Raw genomic sequence first — 27,662 nt, forward strand, 5'->3', positions numbered from 1 at the left:
TCAGGGGAATTTAAAACAGCTGGGAAGCATGTTTGTATCTGGAGAAGATGCAGGTGGGGTTAATGGAGCAAATGGAATGAAACATGTTAGGTACCTTAGACACTTTTGTGTGATGGCTTCTTGACAGGGGTTACTAGGGAGGGGACTATTGGTACTTCTGGGGAGGCAGTTGCTGAAAATGGAATGTTATTTATCAGGGCCATTATATATCAAATGGAATGAAGTTAAGAAGAGGAGAATGCAGGCTGAATATAAAGGGAAAGCTTCTTGAGAGAAGTTGGACTGTGGGATTGTCTCCAAATGGGAATGCAGGAAGCCCTATCCCTGGAGCCATTTCAAGCTAGGCTGGACAAAGCATTAGAACAAGCCTCAAATGCCATGGGGATTGAACTAAATTGCATGTTTTTTTAAATAAGTGCAAGGTGCCACTGCTCTAAAGACTGAAACTCTCATATATGTACCCTTTTAACTAGAGATAGACCTGAAATAAAATCATCTGTCTGAACATATCTAGCCTATGTGGCTGTTTGAAATCTGAATATTGTAAATGGTCCATTTCTTTATAATAGGTAGAACAAAACCCTAGATTCAAGCAGCCCCAAACTTTGGGGTGTTTGAAATCTGCATGAGAAGTCTGTGGCTTGGTACCATCACAATTGGTAAGAAGACTAATACTCCTTCCATTTCATTAGGAGGGGTCCCTGTACTTAAGAGCTGTATCCAGACTTGCCGTATCCAAGAACGGCATGTGAACATGCACTAACTGGGGATGAATGAACAGGTTTGGATAAAAGAACATTCCATGCAGAACCTTTACCCATTTCTATAACCAAATCAGTTTGAGGGCTTGAAATCTTCAGTATTTTTTCACGTCTGGCTTTCGACTGGCCCACAAAGCTTGTTCTCATGAAAGTTCCAGTCCAGTCATGCAGAGTCGGGAGGCTCAGATAATTCAGAGACACTTCAGCAAAGTTTCTGAACCTCTGGACTCTTCTGTGAGCTAAATCCAAACTCCAGACATGTGGAGGTTTGTTGCAAAAAATGTATTTTTAAAGCTCCGTGCTGACCTGGAAAGATAGAGAGAAGAGAGCTTGGTGGAGAGGTCTGAAACTGGCTTCCCACTCACTGATCCAACAGACCCCAAGCCTATTGATCTTCTGTGCATGTCATAAGACATAACAGCTTAAAGATACCCCTCCCTTTTAGATTCCTGACACGGATTTTGAAACAAAGAAAGAAGCTAACCCCAGAGGGGAGATGTGCAGTGTAAAATATTTTTTTCTAAATTGTGGAATAAACTAATAGTGACTGATTTTTGAACCTGTTGGCCAAGGTCACTTTCTTCCTTTTCCTCATTCTGAATGCATGAGCATGTGCAGTGTTGTTGTAGCTGTGTTGGTCCCAGGATATTAGAGAGACAAGGCGGGTGAAGTAATCTTTTTTATTGGGCCAATTTCTGATAGTTAGAGGGAGATAAGCTTTTGAGCTCACACAGACCTGAACAAGAGCTCTGTGTAAGCTCTAACGCTTGTCTCACTTGCATTAGAATATATCTTTCAGTGCTAATGACATGGCAGGTGGGTGCACGGTATTGTGTATAGGGGTTGAAACACAGCATTGGGAGTCAGGATTTCTGAGTCTTTTTACTAGCTCTGCCCATCTCACGCAATGACTCAGAAATGTCACTGTTTAAGCAGAGAGGGAACTCTGATCCTCCAGCGTGTCCTTCATTTTGCAACCAATTCTGGAAATGGTAGCGATTCCCAATGAGGTTACATAACATTGATCCTGACTGCTAGGATTACAATGGGCATCCACAATACTTTGCATGATCTCACTTTTGCCTTAAGGAGTTGTGCCATGAAGTGTGGAAGTGATACACAGACAACAGCACTGCTGCAGTATTTGCCAAGGAGTGCAATGTCTGGACCCAGAGCAATACTGCACCCAAATCAGGCTGGCTGGTTTAAATGCACTGCATCATTGCAACTTGCCCTGCTTCAGTCTCACGGACGCAACAGTGTAATTTTCTAACTAAGGCGAGGTTATTGTGTGACTCTAATGGGGCACTGGCCCTTTAAGGCCAGAGGCGGTAGTTACCCTGTTGCATGTTTCCAGGGAACGTGGATGAAAGCCGTGAAGTAGTCCTTTGGAGCAAGGAAGCTGGTCCTGGGGAACAGTTAGGCCTGGATCCACAAAGGGACTTAGGTATTGTTATGCTGCGTTGTGTCACACCTAACATTTAGGGGCCTAGAAAATCACAGGCACACACCGTCGTCCACAAAGTCTGTGTTAGGTGCCTAGGAATAGGATCCACAAAAGCTAGCATGCTAAGTGGGGAGCCACCTAAGCTAGCCAATGGGAGAGAGTTCGGCACCTAAGTCCAGGCTGCAGGGAGGCGCCTATCTCTATTAGTTACCACCAATGAGAACCTGTCTCCTGGAGTCAGGTGACTTAGGCGCCTAAGCAGTTTATTGTGAGAATGAGTTAGGAACCTGCCTCACTCCATACCAAATGGCCAGAGGAGGAGGAGATGGGGGTGGTGCTCACCTTATAACTTTAAGCCTAGTGGTTACAGCATTCACCTGAGAAGTGGGAGATCCCTCCTCCAATCACTCTTTATTATTTACCCATAGTGGACCAGCTTCAGCAGGAAAGATTGAGGGAGTCCCACATCAGAATATCCCATAGCTCAGTGATTAGAGCACTTCCCTAAGAAGTTAGAGACCTCTGTTCAAATCCTTCCTTCCCCCTTATAGAAAGGGGGTAATTGAACCTGGCTCTCCCATATCCGAAGTGAGTGCTCTAACCACTGAGTTAGAAGGTGGGCTGTACCACTGTTGCTGCCAGCAGCCTGATTTTGAATGGGACCCAATCCAGTAGGTGGCTTCTGAGCACACCAGTTTGGGCCCTATACATCACTTAGGTGTTTGGCTGCCCTTCTTTCCCTGGTTTGTGAATTGCTCTGAGGCTTAAGAGGGAGATAAGTGTCCAGATATCTAGACTGAGGCAGCAGTGCACATGGCCAGAGGCAAAAACAGGCACTCCAGGAACTCTTATCCTGAAAACATAGATGCTTAGTGAGTTTAGGTGCCTACAGGGTTCATTTAAGGGAATGGACAAGACCCAGCCATCCCTGCCTATCCTGGGCTGCTCTTTGCATGTCCTCTATGTTGTGAAGTCCCATAAGTTTTCCCTTTCTAGTATTTGGAGGAGGCATTCTTTTTTTCTGGCCCTGCTTGCATGTTCCTGCAGCTGCCAAATGGCACGCCTGCCGTGGCAGATGCTCTGGCTTTATTCTTAAGATATGTCCCAAATTTTTCCATCTTCTTTTCCGGATAACTTCAGCGATAGGGGTTGTTGACTCTGTTATAAATTAATTCCATTTAATTCTAGTATTTTTCTGAGGCATCCTTTCAAAGGCATTTAGACATCTGTCTGTACCTTTGGTTGATTTGCAGCTTTCACATCCAGATGTTAAAATGAAAGTAACATTTGAGTTAAAGATTCATACTTTGGTCTGTAGGTTGCAGATGTTCAATGACCAAAACTTGTTTATGTTGGTGAATGCAGCTGACACTATGCCAATTCATGGCATCATTTCTTTGTGGACATCGCCATTTGGTTAGACATTATTGCCAAGGTATGTGAATTGACTCACTTCTTCTATTCCTTTGCCTTCTAACGTAATGCTTGAGTTGAGAGTTGAATTGTGATGACAGCTTAGAAATATGAAATTGCTTATCCTATACTTTAATATGAGCGTTCTCTTTCAGAGGGCCTAATTAGAGGGCTGAAATTTCAGAAGTGCTGAGCACCAACAGATGCCATTGACTTTAATTGGAGTTATGGGTGTTCAATGCCTCTGAAAATCAGAAGAGTAGTTTGAGGGGTTAATTTAATGACCAAAGCACAGCATGGGGTCTTAAGTCACTGACTCATTAATTGATGGGGACTGCATGGCTAAAGCATGATATAACACTCTTAAAATTTAGGGGATAATCTCTGGTCTTAATCGGACTATTTTTTGGCAAAGTTACAACATAATAAGGAAGTGTTAATTCATAATAAAGAACCTTATGAATTAGGTAGATCCATCACTTAGTCTCAATTATAAATCAGAATAAACACAGAACTTCACTGCAGGTGTCATCTGCTCAAAACAGCATGGCAGGATTTTCTGTATATAACTCTGGGTATCTGGAATTTCTGTATTATTTTTGTAATTCCTAGACTACAAGGATGTATCTTTTACAGCCTGCCTCCAACAGAATAATGCACTGTGGACCAGAGAGATCATAGACAACAAGTCAGGAACAACTCTATAGTTATGAGGGATTCCTCCCATCCTCCACTGCAAACCCAAATACGACTGCAGAAGCATATGGGGCCATTAACAGCCTGCAGGGTCCAGGGGAGATTTACTCATAGATTCATGGATTTCAAGGCCAGAAGGGACAACTGTGATCACCTAGTCTGACCTCCTGTGTAACACAGACCAACGAACTTCCCCAAAGTAATTCCTGCATCGTACCTTTTGGAAAAACATCCCGTCTTGATTTAAAAATTGACAAGTGATGGAGAATCCACCCCCACCATTGATAAATTGCTCAGTGTTAATTACTCTTACTGTTAAAAATTTACACTTTATTTCTAGTCTGAATTTATCTAGCTTCAACTTCCAGCCATTGCATTATTATACATTTCTCTGCTCTATTGAAGAGCGTATTATCATTATTTGTTCCCCATGTAGGTATTTACAGACTTTTATCAAGTCACCCCTTAGCCTTCTCTTTGTTAAACTAAATAGATTAAGCTCCAGAGTCTATCACAATAAGGCACACTTTCTAATCCTTTAGCAATTCTCATGGTTCTTCTCTGAACCCTCTGCACTTTATCAACATCCTTCTTGAATTGTTGACACCAGAACTGGACATAGTATTCCAGCAGCAGTCACACCAATGCCAAATACAGAGGTGAAATAACCTCTCCCTTCCTATTCAAGATTCCCATTTATGCATCCCAAAATCTCATTAGCCTTTTTGGCCACAGCAGCTCACTGTGCCCCCAAACCTTTTGCAGAGTCACTGCTTTCCAGTGTGTGAGTCCCCCACCACACTGTAAGTATGGCTTATGTTCCTTTCTATGTTCCTAGATGCATACATCTACATTTAATTATATTGTAATGCATATTGTTTGCTTGTGCCCAACTTACCAAGTGATTCAGATCGCTTTGTACCAGTGACCTGTCCTCTTCCTTATTTAGCACTCCCACAACTTTGGTGTCATCTGTAAACTTTATCAGTCATGATTTTGTTTTCTGCCAGGTCGCTGATAAAAATGTTAAATAGCATAGGAATAATAACTGATCCCGGTGGGACCCCACTAGAAACACACTAGCTTGATGATGATTCCCCACTCACACTTACATTTTGAGATTTATCAGTTAGCCAGCTTTTACTCAATTTAATGTGTACCATAATGCTGGAATAGGATGACAGGGAATGGATCACCTGATAATTGCCCTGTTCTGTCCATTTCCTTTGAATCATGTGGCATTGGCCACTTTCAGAAGACAGGATACTAGGCTAGATGGACTATTGGTCTGACCCAGTATGGCCATTTTTTATGTTCTTATGTTAATTTAATATTATTGTACTTTTTTAATAAAAAAAAGTGGTACCCATGTGGTACCCAGTCAAATGCCTTAAAGAGGTCTAAGTATATTACAGCAACACCATTACCTTTATCAACCAAATTTGTAATCTCACCAAAAAAGATATCAAGTTAATTTGACAGGATCTAGTTTCCATAAACCCATGTTGATTGGCATGTATTATATTACCCTCCTTTAATTCTTTATTAAGTCCCATATTAGCCACTCCATTTTCTTGCCCAGGACTGATGTCAGACTGACAGACCTATAATTACCTGGATCATCCTAGGCACCATGTAGGGCCACAATATGGGCTTCCCACAAATCCCAACATAAGAGATGTTCCCGGGGCAGTGCTGTAGTCCCACAGGCAACCTCCAGGGTTGATCTAAGTTACACTGGGGGTCATTTTGGCCCCCATAGGAGCCAGAATTGGGAGTGTTCCAAGTTAACTTAAAGACACCTTTGTCCCCCGTATCCTTGTGCTGCACCTCCAGGAAGCACAGCACAGAATTTCAGCTAAATAGTTAATGCTGAGCTAGAATGGTCAGTTTAAGGGCCTTCTCCTACTCCCACTGAACTCAATGGCATAAATCTCTGAGGTCTATAGGTTGGTTCAAGCTTACTGCAGCAGAAACGTACCTTTGGGGCTAAAGCTTCTTGTGTTTGACCTCAGGTCATAAATTAATTTTTAGGGAAAAGTCTAAAAATGCGTTCAGCATTAATACTTTGAAGTCAGACTCTGCAGAATGGGAGAGGAAGTGTCAATTCAGCTTTGAAACTGTTCTGCCACTGTGAGGCATGGTGTCCATGGCCAAATTTCAGCTCCCTCTTTTATGCACCCTGATGTATGCCTTTTTCTAGCTGGCTTCCAGGCTCTATTCTAGCCATAGCTGTATAAATACAGGGCTTGATCATGCTAAATGTAGCATCCATAGTGAAAATGAGAAATCCCGTTGACGTCACCATGCCTAGTAGTAAGTGTTTACAGGACTGGGCCTCTAACCAAGATTTTCTGAAATAAAACAATGAAATTACACACCCCAAAGCAGCTAGAGCCTGTGGCTTATTTTATTCATTGCACTTGGAAACTGGTACAAATGAAACAAAGGCCACTCACAACTCATTCACCACCGAAGTTGCTGTTAGTTATAGGAAGTGGCCAAACTCACCATTGGTGTAATTCTCATGACTTCAGTGGAGTTGTGCCAAGGGTGAATTTGATGCAGTGTTATAATATAAAGTAGCAGGCGTGCATGGTACAATCAGAGGGCAGTAATAAAGTTTATAATTTACTTGGCTGCTACAAGAGAAAGTGTCATTGAAGTGCAAAGTATTATAACTGTTTACAATTATTAACGTATTGTCCCATAACCCCCCTCAGAGATGGGTGGGTAGGAAGGTGTTATAGCAAACTGTCTAATAACTGCACTACTGCCCTCTATTGTGTACACCCAGAACATCTCCGCTGTGTCATCGGCCCTGTACAGCTAAGTGGGTGTCCTTTTGGAACAGGAGGGTCTGAATTTTTATGCTGGCTGTTACTGGAAATCTCGGGATAGCCTCAGGATGTAGCCTTGTGATAGTCATAGATAAGATGGCCATAACATTATCCTCCTACTCCAGGTGGGGAAACTGCAGCAGGGAGCAGAAGTGACTTGTCCAAGGTCCCATCCCCCTTCCAGGGGTGGGGGCCAGTCCCACCCTGCTCTATGGAACCATTTATAAAGAGGGGGTGCTGAAAGCGATTGAGCCAAACTGGAAACCCTGGATAATGGAAACCTCTTCAAACTAGGGGGTGCTACTGCAGCCCCACCCGCCTAGTTCCATCCCCTAGGCCCTGCTCTCAGCGCTACTCCACGCTGCCCTCCCCCGGATGTTTTATGGGGGCGCAGGGTGCCCCTTGCTTCACCCCACTTCCAGCCCTTGAAGTTCTGGGGGTGTCCAGGGGCTGGGGGGGGGGGCGCTACCCCTGGGGCTGACCCCCAGGCTCACCCCGCCTCCCCTCACTGCTGGGTCCTACGTCCAGTCCGGTAGGGCGCCCCCTCAGCGCCGCTTCCCGCCCACGGGCTGGGCCCAGCGCCGGGGTCTGCCGTCGCCGGCCGCGGGGTCACGTGTCGCGCGGGGCCCTGGGTGAGCTTGGCGCAGCCCGGCAGGGGCTGCAGCCGTTGCTGGCCCTTTAAGGCGGCTGGGAGGACCGCAACTTCCGCGGGCCGCTCTTGGTTAACGCTTTTGGGCAACTTCCTCAGCAGCACCCTTCTAGCCGCCGGCTCCGCCTTCTCTACGGCTTCCTCTCCTTGGCCTTTCCTTTGCGGCCGCGCGAGCCCAAACGGCGGCCGGGTCGCTGGCGGGGGGGCCTGGAGCCCCCGGCCTCCTTCCCCTCCCCGGGGCCGCCAGTGGAGGCCAGCGAGGGGTGGGGTGTTGGTGGGGAGGGTGGATAATGGGAGCCAGTGAGTGAGATGGGGGGTGTAGTGGGGATTGGGGGCCAAGAAGGGAGGTTGCGGGGGGAAATGTGGGCGGGGGGGGATGGGGTAAATCATGGGGGGCCGGGAAGGGAGGTTGCCGGGGGAAGTGTGGGCGGGAGGGGGGATGGGGCTATGTGTGTGGGGGGGAAATCAGGGGGGCCGGGAGGGGAGGTTGTGGGGGGAAGTGTGGGCGGGGGGGATGGGGTGTATGTGTGTGGGGGATAAATCATGGGGGGCCGGGAAGGGAAGTTGCCAGGGGAAGTGTGGGCAGAGAGGGGGGATGAGGTGTATGGGGGGGGGTAAATAATGGGGGCATAGTGAGGGTGTTGTGGGGTGTAGTGTGGGCCATCAAGGGGCAGGGGGTATATGTGGAGAGGGTGAATAGTGGGACTAGTGAGGGTTTGGGTGTAGTGGGTGAAGCAAGGGGGATGAGGTGTATCTGGGGCGGGGTGTATGTGGGGAGGGTGAATTGTGGGGGCAGAGATGGAGGTTGGGGGTGTAGTGAGGGCAGAGAGGGGGATTGGAGGAAATGCACATGGGTGTGTGATATGGGGGTCAGCAAGAGGGATGGGAGTAGGAAGCAGGGACGCCTTATTCTAAGTCTAGGCTCTGGATCTCACTGAGCCACTGGCCCCCTGTATTACTCAGTTTCTGTTGATAGGGTATGTTGGCCCTTAGCTATCTTTCAGGGGTTTAGCTGGGTTACAGAATCAGTGGATGCCATGTTGTGCCCTGATGCCTGCAGCATGGTGGTTTTTGTAGCACAGATGGAATGAGGCATTTTGGTAAGTAGAGTGGAGATGAAGGCTGACTTGCCCTCACAGGCAATGAGAGAGGTTAATTGTGACTGACTCTTTCTCTCTGCTATTCTGGTTTTGGTCTCTGATCGTGTGTCTCCAAATTTCTTGGCAGGGTTTACTCTCCATTGCCTAAATGAAGGAACAATTTCCACCTCCGTCTTGGATTGTACTGGGGCTAGAGTGCATTAAATCCATTTCTAGTGGTGCTACTGATGTGAGGTAACTGTTTAACCATTTAATTAAAGTTTGATTTAGGATTTGCTGTTCTTTCCTTGGCAAGAGGCAATTGTACAGAAGCACAGGAGGTTGGCAGGCTTTGTAGAAAGCACAGGGTCTGGGAGAAGGCTGCTGTGTGGCTGGGCCCTTGGTGACACAGCCTTGTACCAGCCAGCCTGATCTCTTGCCCTAGAGTAATCCTACGCAGACTCCTTTCTAGAGTTTGCCCTGTGCAGTAGCAGGTGTGAGCATTCTTGCAGCATTTTGGTGGTCATGTATGATACTGCATACAAAATCTTTCCAGTTTAAGTCAAGGAAAAATGTATGGTTTACATAGTCACAGTTCTTCTTTATTCAGTATTAATCTCGGTTCTGAATTTTAAAACTCTGAGAGGTTATATGTAATGGGACCTAACACCAAGCTGAAAGAGTCATTGCCTGACAAACAAGCTCTACAGGTTTAATAATCAAACTTAATTTTTATAGATCACATTTTTCATTTTCTTTAACACTGCTGATTTCCAAGTACCAATAGAAATCTGTGGATTTGGATTCTCCCATGTAGAATTTAATCCCTGGCTATTTATCTTAAATTTAAGATTTAATTTAAAAAATAAGCATTTTACTTTCTGATTATATCCCTGTGTGTTGACATCTTAAGTGGATCTGCAGACAATAGACATGGGTGCTGTTAATTGTCCACATGTGTCTCAATAGGAATATAATGCTGGAGCCTGATGATTTACCATGGTTTGTGTGGAAATTCATACTTCCCCTGCTAGTCATTCAGTTAGTGCAGTGTTTCCAGAATACTTCCAGCCCAGCCTATGCTGACTCTATAACAGTGTTAGTATGAACCATATTTTAAAACAGTGCAGCTTGCATTGTTCCTTTGCCAGTATAAATAGAACCTAACTCCCTTTCCTTCTACTCCATTATAGCCAGCATAATAAGCAGAACAGTGGCTTTTTGAGAGTCAATAATATGACTAACCCTGTACAGTACCTAGACAACAAGGTCCCTGCCTCAAAGGGGTTGGCGGGGGGACTTACAAGCAGACAGACAATATCCCAGTTTACTGATTGAAGGCCTGAATTCTAATATTTTTTTTAAAAACTCAATTTGTTGGGTCGTCATTGAAGGTTTCATGAGGGAAGAGTGCTTTAAGGAAGGATTTGAATAGTCAGAGTAGCTGTTGAGTGCCCAAGTGTGGAGGATTGTCTTTGGCATGAGAACCACACACTTCGAAAGCGAGAGCCAGGAAAAAGGGTTAATGACACTGCTTCTCATATGCTGTTAGAGGACATGACCCTAAACAGTGAATGTGCCTCCTTGAGGACACCAGAAGGCCAACTGGGAGGCCTTTGGTCTCCTGGTTTAACATCTCAAAGTCTTCCCTGAATCCTGGGTAAGGTTAATGTAAAACATCCACTATTGCAACTGACTAGCAGAAGGAAAACCGGTAGAAACTCAGTCATGAGAGTTAAAGTTCCAGCTAACCTCCTACCCTTCCGTTAACTGACCTGCACAGTGATGCTACATCTTTTCACTTGAGACTGCTCTTTAGCCACATAGTGACTCAACCAAGGAGATGTAAGGCTTGTCCACACTTGAAAGTTAATGCAGGTGAACACAGAATGTGAACCTAAAGCGCAGTCTTTGTTCCTGACCAGCAGCTGCATGTGTGAACATTCTTATTCCAGAACAAGAGTCCTTTGCTTCTCTTTAGTTTAACAACTGTGCATTAAGCTAAATGGGAACAAGGCATTCCTGTTCCAGAATGAGTGTCCACACATGGAGGTGACCAGGAATAACTCTGTGTAGATATACCTATAATAAACAACAGGTGCAGAAAATATGTAACAAATTAACAGGTGTCTGTAGATTTGGTGAACTGGGTATTAAAATCCTCGCAGAGAGGCAGAGCCCACATAGGTGCCAAAAGTTAGGCTTGTCAGTACTCTCCTAAAGGAAACTCCTGCTGCTTTCTCAAGGCTTAATTGCTACTAGACATTTGGTTCCCCTTGAGGGTGGTGATAGAAACCCAGCAGAGTCTGGGTTGGGAAGCAAGATTGAGTGTTCCTTAATCATTCTAGGGTATAAGTTTGACCCGGTTGGTTAGTTGGTTGCTGGCTGACACAACCTTTGGTATTTGTTGGAGTCTTGGTGGCTTAGAGGTGTCTCACTACATTGACTAAAACAGGCCTTTGACCCCTTTTGAACAGTCAGTTGCTGCAACAACTGGCCCATCACAAGTTAATAAAATAGTAGTTCTCCCCCAACAGAAGGTGGCATTAATTAGAGGCAACCATTTTGTTGAAATAGGAGGAGAATTGGGGACCACTGGCTTCTCCAGGTGAAGAAGTGTCAAGTGGCCTCTTGGCAGTGCTGTAGCAAGGAGAATTACCTTCCCTTTCCAGGCAAAGCATTAAATTATGAATCTTTAGGAACTGGGACACCTCAAAACCAGTGTTAAGACTGAATGATTAGTGGTCTTTTTTCATCATAATGTAATATTGATAATCATAATGTAACTTATCTGGCACTTGCCTTTTTGGATGTACTCTGTATACATTACTTGATTTGTGGCAAGTAAATGGATACTCTTCCAGATTGCAGTAAAATAAAATTGATATACTGCAAAGTAACTGCTAACTTAAATACCCAGCGCTTGTCATATTTTCTTAAAATAAATCAAGAAAGCAGCTGGCTTAATCTGTCCGCTTTTTCACTGAGATTCATAGCAAAGTTTCAGCAAATACTACAGAATCGATCTTTGGCTATCTGTCCCTCTTTTCTTTTTCTTTTAAATAACCTAGTGGTTTGGGAAGTCTGGTATTAATCAGACAATGTACAACCAGGTATAAGTTTAATGTTCTAAACAAATACTGACAGGTTTCAGAGTAACAGCCGTGTTAGTCTGTATTCGCAAAAAGAAAAGGGGTACTTGTGGCACCTTAGAGACTAACCAATTTATTTGAGCATAAGCTTTCGTGAGCTACAGCTTATGCTCAAATCAATTGGTTAGTCTCTAAGGTGCCACAAGTACTCCTTCTCTTTAAACAAATACTATATCTCCTGTTGTGACTATAATAGTGATGAGACCTGACACATCCATCTGACACAACAGTCCAGTAGAGACCAGGAGAAAAGTGTTATCACTCAAATAACTTCTTAATCAGTGTGTCACCAGGCATGTGTACTGCAGTTCTGAATAGCTGAAGCACAGTAGGATTTTAAAAAGTGCCTAAATGATCTAGGAGCACAAATCCCACCCTAATCTGCAGGTGATGCTCTAGTGCCCTCAGCTTCATCTCTAGTAAGTCTGCAACTAAGTTCTAGTTAAAATTAAATGATACTCCTAATATATAGAAACATCTAACCGCAAAATGGCTTTTGACTCTCTTAAATGTGATTAATTTATGACACTGTCCCTGACTAACAGCTAGGCTCTCTTATCTAGGTGCTCCATAGTATAAAGATAAAATTCTGCTGATTTAGAAACTGGCTGATGCCTCCTGGGTAACTATTTATTCAGAAGTAGCTAAAAATGTCTATTCAGAACTTTAGTTGCAAGCATTGGAATTAAACATATAAATTAGGGCTAATAAAATACAAGATTATAGGCTTTCAGTTGACCAGGAGAGGGCAGTGTAATGGAATCTCAGACAGCAGCTAGTGAACTCTTCACTTGTCTGCTATTATATTAAGGGTGGGCAAATTTTTTGGCCCGAGGGCCACATCAGGGTTGCAGAACTATATGGAGGGCTGGGTAGGGAAGGCTGTGCTCCCCAAACAACCTGGCCCCCTCCCACTTCCCGCCCCCTGACTGCCCACCTCAGAATCCCCAACCCATCCAGCCCCCCCCGACCCTTGTCCCCTGACCCTCCCCCACCACTCCCCCGGACCTCCAACGCCTCCCTGTCTGCCCCCCCGGGGCTCCCTGCCCCCTTACCATGCCGGAGCCAGCCACACCCCCGTGCTGCCCGGGAGGAGCAGCGGGTCAGAGCGCTGGCGGCACGGCTCGCTGAGGCTGTGGGAGAGGGGCCAGAGGCTAGCCTTGCCAGCCAGGAGCGCAGGGCAGGGCAGGACGGTCCTGCGGGTCGGACGTGGCCCACGGGCTGTAGTTTGCCCACCTCTGTATTATATGGATTAACATGCTCTGTTCAGTTTTCTTGCTCTGAAAGGCTCTTTCCTTTGAGGTGGCAAATGCTGCTCTTCCCTGGTGTACAAACCAACATGAATCATAGAATATCAGGGTTGGAAGGGACCTCAGAAGGTCATCCAGTCCAACCCCCTGCTCAAAGCAGGACCAATCCCCAACTAAACCATCCCAGCGAGGGCTTTGTCAAGCCTGACCTTAGAAACCTCAAAGGAAGGAGATTCCACCACCTCCCTAGGTAACGCATTCAAGTGCTTCACCGCCCTCCTAATGAAAAAGCGTTTCCTAATATCCAACCTAAACCTCTCACATTGCAATTTGAGATCATTACTCCTTGTTCTGTTTACTTATACAGAAAAGTATATATTAAGCAACCTGAGCCCTGAATAAAGCAGATCTGTTTATCACGAACGGCAATAAAAACATATTTATTTATTTAGCGTGTCTTTATAATCAAACACACACTTCCAACATTTGATACGGTTGTGGGAAGGTTTGGATTCTAAACTAGCAGAAGACCTCATAAGTTTTGGCGCACACGTCATTACCAAAGTGAAGTTACAACTGGTTAAATATTTAAAGGGTATTAGGCAAGATAAAGTACTGCATAAGGAACAAGACTTAAGACATTTTTCCCTCCACCCAGCGTACAGTGTAGTACAACTACTTATAAAAGTTGTTGTTTAGTGGCTGCTGTTGAGAGGTTTGTTTTCTTGTAGCTTTTTCTTCTTTGTAAGCCAAAGTAAATATTTAACTTGGAGACCAACATTTATAAGAATATTAAAGTCAGCAACTTTAAAATAACAACCTGTGTGCATACACAGCAGCAGGGAAGAGGAAGGCATTTGGTAAGGAGAGTGCTGTCACTTTTAGATTATCTTTTTGTAACTTGATATAAAATTTCTCCATCTGTTAATGTAAAATCTCACTTGCCAGTTACTAGCATAAGATATTTTAACATGAATAAAATACTTGCAGGTCCGTATGTTAGGCAGTTTAGTATATATAAAGTTTCAGTAGTATTGTGCCTGGATAGCTGACCTTGTCAAAATCCAGAAATCCTTCTCTTCAACCAAAGTAAGGGAAGGGTGCATTTGTACCTTCGCCTTGAAATTGCCTGAGTTCAACCATATTTTGGCACTTGTCTAGGCTAGCATCATCTTGAGCCAGGCATTCTGTATTTGTGGCAGGTAGGCTGAGAGTTACTAGGCCACCTTTGTTTATGGAGTGGTAAACTAATGGGCCATTTTGGTATGGGGAGTACTTGCTTGCAGTCTTCGAGGTCTTCTGTAAATGTGGTCAGCTGCTCATCAGACCTTCATCTCCTGAGAAACTAGCTCCATTTGCACTTGTCCAAAGAGCAGGCCCCCACTCTTTTAAATCCTGCATCAATACCTTTCACAACGGAACTTTAGAGCATCTGGATATAAGGCTTTCGGTGAATTCTGCATCAGCTTCATTAAGCAATCACAATGACTTGCAAATGTCACCCTAAGCTGAATGTACTTTCTAAGTTTGCTTAGCTGCTCGTGTTTCACTCTGCACAGCTATGACCTGTCTGTAGGTGAAGCCTTTTGTACTTTGTTCTTGTACTTATTTGTCCTGATTATTTCTTTCCAGATGACTTGACTGGAAGATTACACCATAATAAAGGAGCAGGATGCCATCACTTCAGCTTGACTATCCCTGTATGTAGTCTTCTAACTTGTAGAATGTGGCTTTGCCTAAACACACGAATAAAATCTAACTTTCAAAAAAGATCACTGTAACTCTTGTTAAATTCCTGCCATATAACATGCACAAGCCAAAAGAGGTCCTCAGCTCTGTAAGTTTCTTCTGCACTTCTGGCAGTGTTAACTTTTGGGAAGTAGTGTAGTCGTGGCAAATGGGACACTTCCTAGCTGTGATGTGGTGCTTTGAGGATTTGTAGAAGTAATTCAAACCTTGCTGTCCTTGAAGAATACTTCAAGAATTTGAGAATATATTCTTGACGTGGCACTTCTCATTTTCTCCACTAGAGGGTGCAAAGGTATGTTAAATGGCTGAATTACAATTAAACAGAGCAGATCCCGAGACTTTTAATGAGAAACACATGCAATGAGGCGAGAGCTGGGTTGGGAGTACTTTCCAGTTAAGGAATTCTCTATCTCAATTGGCTTTTGTCCAGGATGAATGCAGATTATGTAAGGGGCCAGCTGTACTGAAAATGAAATCCACATGACAATACATGTTGTGCATTTAGGAGCTAGTATTAAGTAAACAGTGTAGGAAGATTTCAGAGTAACAGCCGTGTTAGTCTGTATTTGCAAAAAGAAAAGGAGTTCTTGTGGCACCTGAATTCAGGGTAGGAAGAGGGTCTGTTGTACTCATTTATTGAGGGAGAAACACCCAGTAGTGCCTGCTGACTGTACTAATTTTAATTTACTCTGCTGTGTAAAATGTGGCAACCAGGAGACTTACCCTATATTGAGGGAAATAGCCTACTAAATCTGCAGCATGTAGCTAGTACTATCGCTCCAGACCAAATGTAAGAGGCCCATCCTTCACACTTGGCATGGGAACTTGGTCTAAGGCCTTGTCTATGCTAGAGAACTGCTGTGGTGCAAGTCTCAACAATGCAGTGACTCCATGCTAGCCCATCTGTTCTGGGTATATTCAGTGCCTTGCATTCCTGCATAGTACTCTCTGCAAGTGCTGTTAATTGTGGTACTTGGGATGGGTATACACAGTGGTGACCTGGAACCGGTTTGCTCGCGGGATAACCGGTTCTAAAAGGGCTTCTAAATTTAACAACTGGCCAAAAGTGGCACCTTAAGTGCCGACTCTGTGGGTGCTTCGGGGCTGGAGCACCCACAGGGAAAATTTGATGGGTGCAGAGCACCCATCGCCATCTCCCCAGCCCCGGCTCACCTCCGCTCCGCCGCCTCCCCTGAACGCGCCACCCCGCTGTGCTTCTCTGCCCCCACCCCACAGCCCCCCCCCCCCCCCGTGGCTTCCCACGAATCAGCTGTTTGTGCGGAAAGCCGGGTGGGGGGGCTGAGAAGCAAGCGGCGGCTTTGTGCTCAGGCCCAGGGAGGCAGAGGCGAGGGGGGGGGGGCGGAGGGCGTGAGGAGGGGTGCCCGTGCCGCAGCAGGTAACCTGGGGGGTGCGCGCGCAGGGGAACCGCTCCCCGCCCCAGCTCACCTCCACTTCCTGGGGCCTGAGTGCGAAGCCGCCGCTTGCTTCTGAGCCCCACCCCCCCGGCTGCGAACAGCTGATTCACGGGAAGCCGGCAGGGGGGGCGGGGGGCAGAGAAGCAGTGCGGGGCAGCGTGTTCAGGGACAGAGGCGGAGTGGAGGTGATCTGGGACCAGGCGCGGGGCGGGGAGCTGCCAGTGGGTGCTCTGCACCCACCAAATTCTCCCCATGGGTGCTCCAGTGATCAGTGGGGGGAGCAGTTGCTCCCCTACCAGCTACGCTCCCCTGCCCCTAGGAGCCAGAGGGACATGCCGGATGCTTCCTGGGAGCTGCCCCAGGTAAGCACCGTCGGGACTCGCCACCTGGCGGGTCCCTCTGGCCCTTAGGGGCGGGGTGCAGTGGGCACCCACTATGGTGGCCCACAAGACCCTCCTGCCCAGTTCTGGGGGCAGTCAGGGGACGGAAGGGGGGTGGATGGGGCAAGGGTCTGGGGGGGGGCCTCAAGGAACACAGGGGGTTGGATGGGGCAGGAGTCCTGGGGGGCAGGGGTGGGCCTTGACGCCCTCATGGGATGAGGAGGGAACCGGTGGCTAAGATTTTGGAGCTCATCACTGGGTATGCTGTATATTTGCATCTGTTCTGTATTTCCATCCCCAACTTCAAATAACTCTGTCCTGCTCAAGGATCCATGCACCAATTGTGAGAGAAAGGGGCTATGCCCTAGTACTTGCAGATGCTATAAAGGAGGGTCACTCAATGAACAACCCATAGGATTGGATGATATTATGATGAGCAACTTGGGTGTTGCAACTTGAGGGAACAAGGAGGCTGATTATTCTGAACTGATTTCTTCTCTTTGGATCATACCTTGTTGTGTGTGGTTTGTTGCTGAACTAACAGTTCTCTTGTGTTCCCCTTTTGATCTACAGATGGGAGTGGTATGGATGTCCTTCCAGGCCTATTGATAGTGCCCAGTCAGTTCCCTCATCTAATGCAGTGGGCCCTAGGCAATCTTTGGTCCTGGGTTGGGGACAACACAAACGAGTGCTGGACACTATTGCAAGGCAGGTGGAATTACTAGCGAATAGGTTGGGAGCAGTATTCTGACCGCATAACATTGTGCGAGATATGCTGAGGCAACAAACGGACTGCCATAGCAACCCTCCTAAATGCAGTGTTGAGTCTGTGCATGCAATTGCTGTCAAACAATTTCTCTCCTTTGTGTTTTCAGGTGCCTTACTAGAGAATAAAAGGTCGGGAGTAGTATTCTGTGTAGCAGTGTGAGAGATATGCTGAGGCAACAGACAGACTGCCGTAGTTCACACACTGCTATGCAGTTAGAATATTGCTCCAAATCTGTTACGCTCTAGTGATTCACCTGCATGCACACGGACAAAGGAGAGAAATTAATTGCTGAGCAGCCACTGTATGCGCACATTCAACACTGCATTTACATTTAGGGTAGCCCTGCTGAGGCAACAAATGGACAGCCCTGGCAGGCAAACTTCAGTGTAACGCAGTGTTGCGTGTGTATGCAGTGACTGCTGAACACTTTCTCTGTGTGTTTTCAGGTGAATCCTTATGACCCTTCCAAAAGAAGCTTCCATAAAGCAAAATTTTAAAGCTGTATTTTCTCTCTTGTCCTCTGCTGCTCTGGCTCTTTGAATGTGGGATCAGGGAAGAGGCAGAATAGAAAGTAGCTGAGTATCAACTTGGTTGCTCTCCCCTCCCCTTTTACCACTCCCCCCTGCCCACCCCATGTGAGTTACTAAGTGAATGACTTGACAGGTATCCGAAGCAGTCCTTCTAAGCTGTAAGATTGGTCATTGCTGGATAGGCAGGAGCATTGTGGGACACTGGGACTGCACTTGGAGGGCCAATTGCAGCAGTCACACTAGCACTTCCTGTCTACAGTGGCATTGTATTGGAAGTCGCTGTGTCTCTGCACCACCTATTTAGCTTTGCCTAGAGCAAGGGTCATGACAATGAAGAAGTAAATGCCTGCAACAATGCATAAGTAGGGCCCTACCAAATTCATTGCCATGAAACATGCATCACACACCGTGAAATCTGGCTTTTGTGTGCTTTTACCCTATACTATATGGACTTCATGGGGGAGACCAGTGTTTCTCAAATTCGGAGTCCTGACCCAAAAGGGAGTTGCAGGGGGGTTGTAAGGTTATTTTAGGGGGGTCACAGTATTGCCACCCTTACTTCTGCGCTGCTGCCTGGCCAACAGCCGCCACTCTCTGGCTGCTCAGCTCTGAAGGCAGTGCCTTGCCAGCAGCAGCAGCGCAGAAGTAAGGATGGCAATACCATACCATACCATGCCACCCTTCCTTCTGCGCTGCTGCCTTCAGAGCTGGGCAGCAGGAGAATGGTGGCTGCTGACGGAGGGCCCAGCTCTGCAGGCATCAGTGCAGAAGGAAGGGTGGCAATACCATACCCTGCCATCCTTCTGTGCTGCTGCTGGCAGTGGCTCTGCCTTCAGAGCTGGGCTCCCGGCCAGCAGCCGGCACACTCCAGCTGCCCAGCTATAAAGGCAGAGCCGCCACCAGCAAAAGCACATAAGTAAGGGTAGCAGTACCGCAACCCCCCCCACCACGAAAAAAAAAAAAAAAACTTGAGACCACCCCACAACTCCTTTTTGGGTCAAGATTCCTACAATTACAATATCGTCAAATTTCAGATTTAAATTTATGATTTTTAAACTCATGTGACCATGAAATTGACCAAAATGGACTGTGAATTTGGTAGGGCCCTATGCATAAGCATTTGTGTAAAACAAGCGTTCCGGAGGGGATCACAATGCCAAAATTCTCTACCTTAGGCAATGCTGAAGGGACTATTTATGCCTCACTCTGCCAATAGATGCTGGTCAGTCTTGTAACTGGAATAAACCTCGGAGGGGAGTGATGCTACTCTGCTTCATGCCATACTAACTTAAATGTGTTGCCACACTATTATGAAATAGATGGCTAACTCATTGAGTTATTTTTCACATTGTACCGCTTGGTGAACTTGAAGATTAACATGTTTATTCCATTGTTCAGTTATACTGTAACTTGTCTTCACTTCTCCCTACCTGCACCAGGGGTAGCCTAATGCATGTACTAAGTGTGTGGCTGCTTAAGTGGCCCTTGCTTCAGTCTCATTCTGTCAGCATTTTCCTTTCCCCAGCAGCAGCCTCTTGGCAGCACCCAGCTACTTTGAGAGATCAGCTGGAGCCCACAATGAAAAGTGCCCGGAACCCCAATCCTGTGCTGCTACAGAAACCCACCATCTCCACACTAATCTCAACCCACCTTATAGCTACTGCCTGGGGACCCACTCTTGGCTTTGCATCGTCTGCAAAACCTAGAGCTGACTCTGGTTTGGATCTTGTATTCTAGAAGCTCTGAGTTGAACCTTATATAAGTCATTTTCTATTGGCAATGGTGTATTTACCCCTCAGATCATGCAAGGTCTTGCTTGGGGCAGGTGGGCCATGCAGAGCCTCACTGAAATCAGTGGGACGTTACATGTCAGCAAGATCTGCCCATATGGATCAAGTTGCAGGTTCAGGGCCTTAGGCCTACTCAGTTTGTCTGTAAGGAATCTGGAATGGGTTCTTGTAGATTTTATTCAAAGGGGAAAAAAATGCTTCTTTCTGAATGATACTTGGCTTCTAGGCAAGGAATATTAACATTTTACAAGATCAAAATTCAAATTTTCTTACCATGCCTTGGCATAAATCGTTAGTAGCTGCTGTTGTGTGCGCTTAACAGATCGCGCTCTTGCACAGGCATCTGACAGGAGATGCTCGCTATCTTCTAATGGTCATACTGGTGTACTTGCCAAGCGCGGATGTGACTTGCCCAGGCTGATCTCTTAACACTTCCGCTGTCAATACAATACACTGTCTGAATTACTTAGTTATGCTAGACGTATTGCTGTAGACAGCCCATTTTGCCTAAAATGGATATCTTCAGGAGACTTCACTTCCATACAATCAATGTGCAGAGGCCTGTTTTGTGTATTGGTGTAAAATTGCAGTAACTAGATTAGTGATTGTAAACATCCTTAATTCTAAGAGAGCAGAACTGACTTGTGAAAAATGGGTCAATTGTTTACTCGGGGCTGTGTAATTTGCAGAACTTGTTTAGTATCTAACTTCTTTTCCAGCAGAAGTGATCCTTGCATGTTGTGGAACTGACTTATGTCTGTTTGAAGTAGAGAACGGCGCTAACCCTAACTTCTCCTCTCTGCCTGCTTCAGCCATATAATAGGCTTCACTCTTTCATGCTCTGCTATGTGGAGGGATATACCCAGATTTGCTTATCAATTACCCACTTTATTTTCATCTAACTGGTAGCTGCTGAGGGCCTTTAAAATCACAGATTACATTTTATTGCTAAGACTAAGAGGGTATCCAAACACGCAAGCCACTCAGTGTTGGTATTAGAGATGTGTATTTTATTCTTAAATTGTTCTGCTGGGCAATCTCATACAATTAACACAAAGTAAATGTATTAATCCATCACATAATTCTCTTCCCTGACTAGCTCTAAGCACTCCCTTTGGCTGTGGTTCTCCTTACTGACTTTTTAACTGAAGGGAAGCCTAGTTGCAAATGTCACTTGGAATAAAAGCCTGTGGTAAATCGGGTGACTATATCTACTCCTGCTCCCTTCACTTCCCCCAGCCATGCAGTTCAAAGGAAGTTGGCACCAGACTGGCACTTGGGAGACCAGGGTTCTGTTCCCAGCCTTGCAGTTGACAGAACGCTGGTCTCCCAAGTGCCAGTCTGGTGCCAACTTCCTGCATCCTTGCTGCAAGGAGGATAGATTACCAGCACAAGTGGAATCCATGCTCTAATCTAACCCACATCCCCAGCCAGGCCAGCTTGAAAGCACCACATAACTTGGATGAGAGAGCTTTGTGGGTGGATGGGGGAGTGGAGCAACGTCCACATAAGAACCTGAGCTAGCTTCAGTGAAGACATATCCCTAGCCTTGGTGCCTCAGTTTTCCCATCTGCACAGTGAGAATAAGGGGCTTTCCCATGTTTATAGAGTGCTTGGAGAACTACAGGAGAGGCGTGCTGTATCAGCTAGCCTCACATACGTCAGGATAAGCAAGCATTAGCATCTGTGGGTCTCTCTCATATGACAGACTGGAAATTCTACAGCTCCAATTTTGAAAAAGTTTTATACTGAATAACTAAACTGCTCACTTGAGTTAGCACAGCCCTTGGGCTTATTCTAATATTCAGTTTATTTTATATTGGCCAGAGCTGCCTTGTCCTGGGTTAGAAATAAACTTCCATGGACAGTTCTTGCAATAGCAACCTGGGAACAAGAAATGTCCTATCCGCTATAGTGATTATTATTTAGAGAGGCTGCGTGGAGGGAGGATTGACTGATCAACCAGGTGCACCTAACAGCCTGCCCCAAGATCGGGATAGGTTACACAGAACCAGTCCAACTCCTCCGTTTTGCCTTGAGACAGTTCAAATATGAAGGGCTTAGACAGGAAAGGAAACCTCAGTGTGAATCTAGACAAAGCCTCCCTTGATCACTGTCTGAAAAAACAAATTCCTCCACCATTTCAACATAGGGCCCTGGCTACCTGAGGGGTTACTTTGTGTGGCTCTAAGCAGCCCTAGGGCCAGCATAGCTTGCTCCTGGAGGACCACCTTGATGGAAGGGAATCCTTAGCTGCTGTGGAGAGACAGTGCGACTGCTCCCATGCCAAGCCCCTCCATGTACCTGGGGGAAAGGAGGACAGGGCTGGTGCTCCTTGGGGCCATTGGACACATGACTTAGAGAAACCCACGAGTTGTTAATTCTGGCAGGGAACCAGCCCATTGCACAGCTGGACCAGGATCACGAGAATGCGAAGACAGGGCCTGCTTCATTGCCCACTGCAGCCACATCTGTTTCCTTACCCCTAGTTGAGCTGTACATGCCTCAGCTGCAGCTGTGGATTGGGACTAAGGTCTCCGGTAAAGCGTTTTGTTCCTTTCTCCCTGTGTCCCTGGTTTGGCATGCAGTTAAATTCTCCACGTTTCATGCGGAATGCCTTGTAGCTGTGGTTTTTTTGGGAGAAAAAAGTGGGGGACTGTTTTAAAAGTTGTCTGAAAGCAGGCAGCTGATCCTGATGTGGTCTAATGCAGTCACTCCCAACCTCTTTGGATTGGCTGCTGCCTTTCCCTCACCATCCCTGGCTCCCCTTGCACCACATCTCATTGTAGCTGCCACCATCACTCCTTATTTCTGTCCACTTGCTGTCCCTCTTTTTTTTCCCATTCACACTATTCTTATTCTCCTCCTCCTGCCCCCAATCCACATTTGGAGCTTGGCATGCCATGCCTGCTGCCACTGTTGTTCTGATTTCCTCTCTAACCTGTATAATTACAAGGTATATAGTCTGCCTGTATTATGTAAATTAACTTTTCAAATCCTAGGGCTAAATTCACCCCTCAGAGACCAGCACAATCTTCCATTAGGTTCAGTGCAAGTCAAATGCTTTTCAGTAGGAGAACTTTGCCTGTCATTCACATGTGGTCCTGTAGCATTTACTGTGTCTGAGTGGAGTGCTTAAAGCTTCTATAAATCACTGTGTAATAGACATGCTCCATCTCTTTCTCTGCAGTGCCAGTCATCTACCGGGTCAACACTCAGCCACTTTGGTGGTTCTTCATATTGTAAGTAAAACACTATGATTAAAATACAACTAATTGTTTAAAGGAGCCTCCTTATAACCACAGGTTCTGTGTACTTTGATAAGGCAAGCTATGCACTTGTTTATTCAGTTTGCAGCAAGACGTTCCTTCCTGACTGGGTAAGAATAGTTTGTCTCATTAGTACATGAGTCTCCAGAGCAGTGAGTTATCTGTTTGGACTAATTCCACATGCTGACTGAGAGCCCAAGAGGAAGTGTGCTTTGTTAGAGAAAGGGCCTCTTGTTGGAAGGAATGTTATTCTTTGGCAGGTTATTGTCCCAATCACATTTGCAAAGATCTTTGGGGAATACAGGCTTTCAGCTTGTCCTGAAAGTAGCAGAGGCAATGTGTTCATAGGTCATGTATTTATAAATATGGATTCTTGTCCTGACTTCCAATCACTCCATTTCATGAACATCAAATGGGCAGAACTAGTTCTAATCAGTCATATGTAGAGGGAGTGTGCACTGATAGCATTTTTGTCCTGTTTATCTAATTGTAGGGTGACACACAGCGCCCTCTCTTCACAAATGTAACATACACAGCCTTCCATTTTGGTCCCTGCTCACTTGCCAGTGGTCTTGGGGTCGCTCACACCTCTGCTAATTGTCTTTGGGTCTGCATAGCACTCCTTGTTATTTTAGTTCGGTGTCCTTGCACAGCGTTGTTGACCATTTTGATTTCTGTCCTTTTGCCATTCTGGTCATAGGTATCCCTGGAACAGGGTCTGTTAATCATGCACTGTGACTTGGGATAGGAGACTAGAATCAGGTTATCAAAGTTATTTTCTTTTGTAATCTAAGATAGGATTTGAACCCAGAACACTAAACATGACCATGTTAACCCATTTAGTGCCACCCCTCCCCCGGCCTCCTGACCAGATAAACAGCTAGAATAGTAGCTATCAGCTATGTCTTCACTAGGAGAAGAGATGTGTTCTTAACTCAAGGTAAACTCCTAGTGAAGACAAGGCAGTTTGTAGCTTTCATGTGAGTTAGCATGTCTGGTTAAAAGACCAAGCTCCCCCTGTGGGTTTTAATTTGATCTGCCGAGTTGTGTGAGAACTACAAACTTCTTGCTTTCACTAGGGTATTAATGGGAGTTCACTAACTCAAGAATATCCCCTTTTTTTCCTCGTGAAGACCGGCCATCACTAGCTTTGTCTTCACTGCCAAAAAATTGTGTCTACAGCAGCATAGCTAATGTAGTTTTTATGATGAGGAAACCAGACAAAGTCAACTATGGGAAGGGGATATAGTGCTGAGCTTGCCTAGCTACCTCATGCTAAAAACTACAGGTGCCTTATCTCCACTAGGATTTTAGAGTGGGAGAGCAAACACATGTAGTTGCCTCACTATAAACCCCTCCCCTTCCCAATGTGCACGCACACCTATTTTTGAAGTGAAGACAAAACCACTGTCATTGCAAAGATGCCCAGTTAGCAGGGATAACACTGCTAAGTAAGAGCTACTAGCAGTGTCCTTTGAATAAACACATGATGATTTCAGGAAACACTCCCTTGTCTGAGCAGCAACCGATTCCTCCTGCTACCCAGATGACCTAGCATGTGCTATCACATTCATGTTATGATAATGCTAATAAGTACAAGGATTGGCATTTCAAAGGTAAACCCCCAAATGGAATTTACAACTTAGTGGTCAAGTCCGCTTGGACAGCACACTATCATGTTTCTTTTAAAAGGGACATGAGTTTGTCAAATGCTGACATTCAGCTCATGCAATAGGATCCTAATTTTCTAAAATTCCTTTTTTCTAAAGGGAAAAAACCCATGTTTGATTGGGGAGATTTAGCCACAGGTTCATTATGACAGTCTGTGCTCTTCTTGCTGAGCGTATAGTAACAATTAGGGTGACCATATTTCCCTATGCTGAATTCGGGACACCTGGTAAAATTACTCATATTCAAGTGAGTTCAGTGGCAGTCAATTTGAATGTTTGTATTACATAGTTCTGCTTAACATCAAGTTGACTGAGCCCCTATCATAAAGATAAAGAGAAGGGTAAACCCCTTTAAAATCCCTCCTCCCAGCTTTTGAAAGTATCTTGTCTCCTCATTGGTCATTTTGGTCAGGTAAGTGGGGTGCAAGGGTTGGGAGGATTTTTCCTCTGGCCAGGAGGGATTTTAAAGGGGTTTACCCTTCCCTTTATATTTATGACAGCCCCTGTTAAGAGAAATAGTGGGTGGCTGGCAAGCAGGGATCTGGCCAGCAGCAGGACCTGCAAGTACTGATTGGGGGAAGGGGGGGGGAGAAAGACAGAAAATATGGGACAATTTTTGCCCATTTTTTAAGAAAAAGTTGGGACACCTGCAGGAGGGCTTAAATACAGAACTGTCCCTTTAAAAACGGGATATCTTGTCACCCTAGTAACAATGGATAAATGCTTTCACCACACATGAGCTCTGCTTACGCACAGAAAGATGGCTTGGGTGTGATAAGGCCCCACATAAATTGTTAAACCAAAGAAGCCAAGTTCATCTCCTTTCAGGCTACAGCAAGCTAACGAGTGTTTGCTAAGTGGGAAAAGGACAATAATCAATCCTGGAGAAGGGGAGACTTTCAAGCTTCTCAGAGGATGCTGCAGACAACCCAGAGCTCTGTCACAGAGCGAACTTTGAGAGCCGAATTTCCAGCTCAGCTTTTTCATGCGTTGCAAGGTCTATTTACTTCTTCAGCCGTGAGAGAATACAAATGCTGTGGTGGGAAATCTTAGATATTTGGTGAAATATTGGCCCCACTGAAGATAACTCCCACTGACTTCAGTGGGACCAGGATTTCACCCCTTATGTCTATCTTGTATTGCTGGGTTATTGTGCAGATGTTAACAGGTGAAGGGGAGCTGGGGTTACAGGAGTGATCTATTAGTATTGGTTTATGATAGTGCTGTTCTGCAAGCCTCCATTAGGGATTGAGGCCCCATGGTGATGCAACAAGAAGAGATGGTCCCTGCCCCAGAGTATTTACTAGCTCACTAATAAGCATTCTTAAGGATTGCCAAGGAATGGCTATGGTAAGGGAGAGATGACCTTTTTAATAGTTGTGTGTATATATGTTACTAAATAGCATCCTAAATCATAACCTTGCAACTGTTGCAACTTTTCCCATGCCCTTGCTCATGGTATAGATTCCAACAAGGACCCTGCAGGGTCACCGTTCAGCTGGGGCTTTGTGAAGTAAAGATGTTACATAACGTGCGTTCTGTTATTCGCCTGCAGAGGAAATAAGTTCTTGGCAAAAGCACAGTGTGCTGAAAAAATCCTGAGCCATAATTCTGACACCTTGTGAGAGTGCTGTGACATTCAAAGAGTGGGAGGGAGGTAGATTCAGCAGCTTGTTGCAAATGCTACTCAATTGGTGAGAGGAGATCTGACAGACACTTTGAAACCAGGCTGCACTGGGGAGAACTGTCACCATTGTACTTGGCCAATGTGGGGTGGGATGGGAGAGAGAGAGCTCATCATTTCCAGGAGCCTGACCTGTCTAAATTGTTCCCTAGGCCCACAAGGGTGAGTAATATTTAAAGTAGAAAAGCTAACCCTCCCCCATTGGGAAGTCTGTTTGATGTAGCCTACTGCGTGTTTGTGTTTAAAGCTACCCACTCTTACTCTCAACATTGGTGATGAGCTAGAAATTCCTTTTTTTCCTATCTGGGGGACCTCTGTACCTCTGTTGCTACTCATTTTCCGTCACTTACACCCTGGGGTCAGAGTGATCTTCCTGCCAGATGAGGATTGGAGGTATGTCACATGGTCACTGTACACTCCCCACCTAGGTGCACTGCTGTGCCTCAGTTTCCCCTGTATCAGCCTGTCACGTACACCCAATGTACTCCAAGTACTGAGGTACCCAGATACCACAGTGATAGATTCCCAGTCTATGGAGTCAGGGATGTGCATGGGGAAATCAAATCTTGGTTTTCTGCATAGTATCAAATCTAGGTCCCCTTGAATGGTAGCATAGAGCCTATCCACCAATCAGGCCAGAAATGCCATTTTAGTAGAAAATCTAGAGCTGGCTTAAAAAACTGAAAGATGGAACCATTTTCCATTGAAAAAAGCGATTTAATCGAAATACAAATATTTTGCTGGCAGTGTGTACATTTGAACAAAATCTTCAATGGCAAAACATCATTTTGACTTTCTCATTTTGTTTTGATGTCTAAATGTTTTGTTTCAACTTTATCATTTTGATTCATTTAGCTTTGACTTTTATATAAATGTATTTTACTATAGTATACATTTAATATTAATGTATGATGCTTATTACATTTAATATATTTAAATGTTAATGATATAAGTCAAAACTAAATGAATCAAAATAATGTTGAAGCAAAATAATGTGACCCTATCAAAATGACACATTCAATTCTCCTGAATTAAAATTTTACAGAATTTTCATTTAATAGGAAATTTGGAAATTTCTGCTTTTTTTTGTCCTAATTTGGAATTTTTTTAATGTTAGGG

At 45.3% G+C, this 27,662-nt stretch overlaps 1 protein-coding gene and 1 non-coding gene across 7 annotated transcripts in view; both read left to right on the plus strand.

Annotated features, from left to right (window-relative positions):
• Positions 1–8,603: 8,603 nt before the first annotated feature.
• Positions 8,604–27,662, plus strand: part of SEC14L1 (SEC14 like lipid binding 1) — a 126,699-nt gene continuing 107,640 nt past the window's right edge. For 5 of the 6 annotated variants that reach the window (XM_077834106.1, XM_077834105.1, XM_077834111.1 and 2 more), the window contains exons 1-4: positions 8,604–8,906; positions 9,034–9,140; positions 14,920–14,987; positions 23,111–23,162. The gene's annotated coding sequence lies outside the window, so the exon portion shown is untranslated. Of the gene's footprint in view, positions 8,907–9,033; positions 9,141–14,919; positions 14,988–17,404; positions 17,540–23,110; positions 23,163–27,662 lie in introns of all 6 variants that reach the window. The other variant, XM_077834107.1, reaches the window with a different exon arrangement.
• Positions 9,251–9,432, plus strand: LOC144275343 (small Cajal body-specific RNA 16). The gene has a single exon (XR_013348022.1).

Source organism: Eretmochelys imbricata, chromosome 14 (assembly GCF_965152235.1).
Source record: "Eretmochelys imbricata isolate rEreImb1 chromosome 14, rEreImb1.hap1, whole genome shotgun sequence".
NCBI classification, from domain to species: domain Eukaryota; kingdom Metazoa; phylum Chordata; order Testudines; family Cheloniidae; genus Eretmochelys; species Eretmochelys imbricata.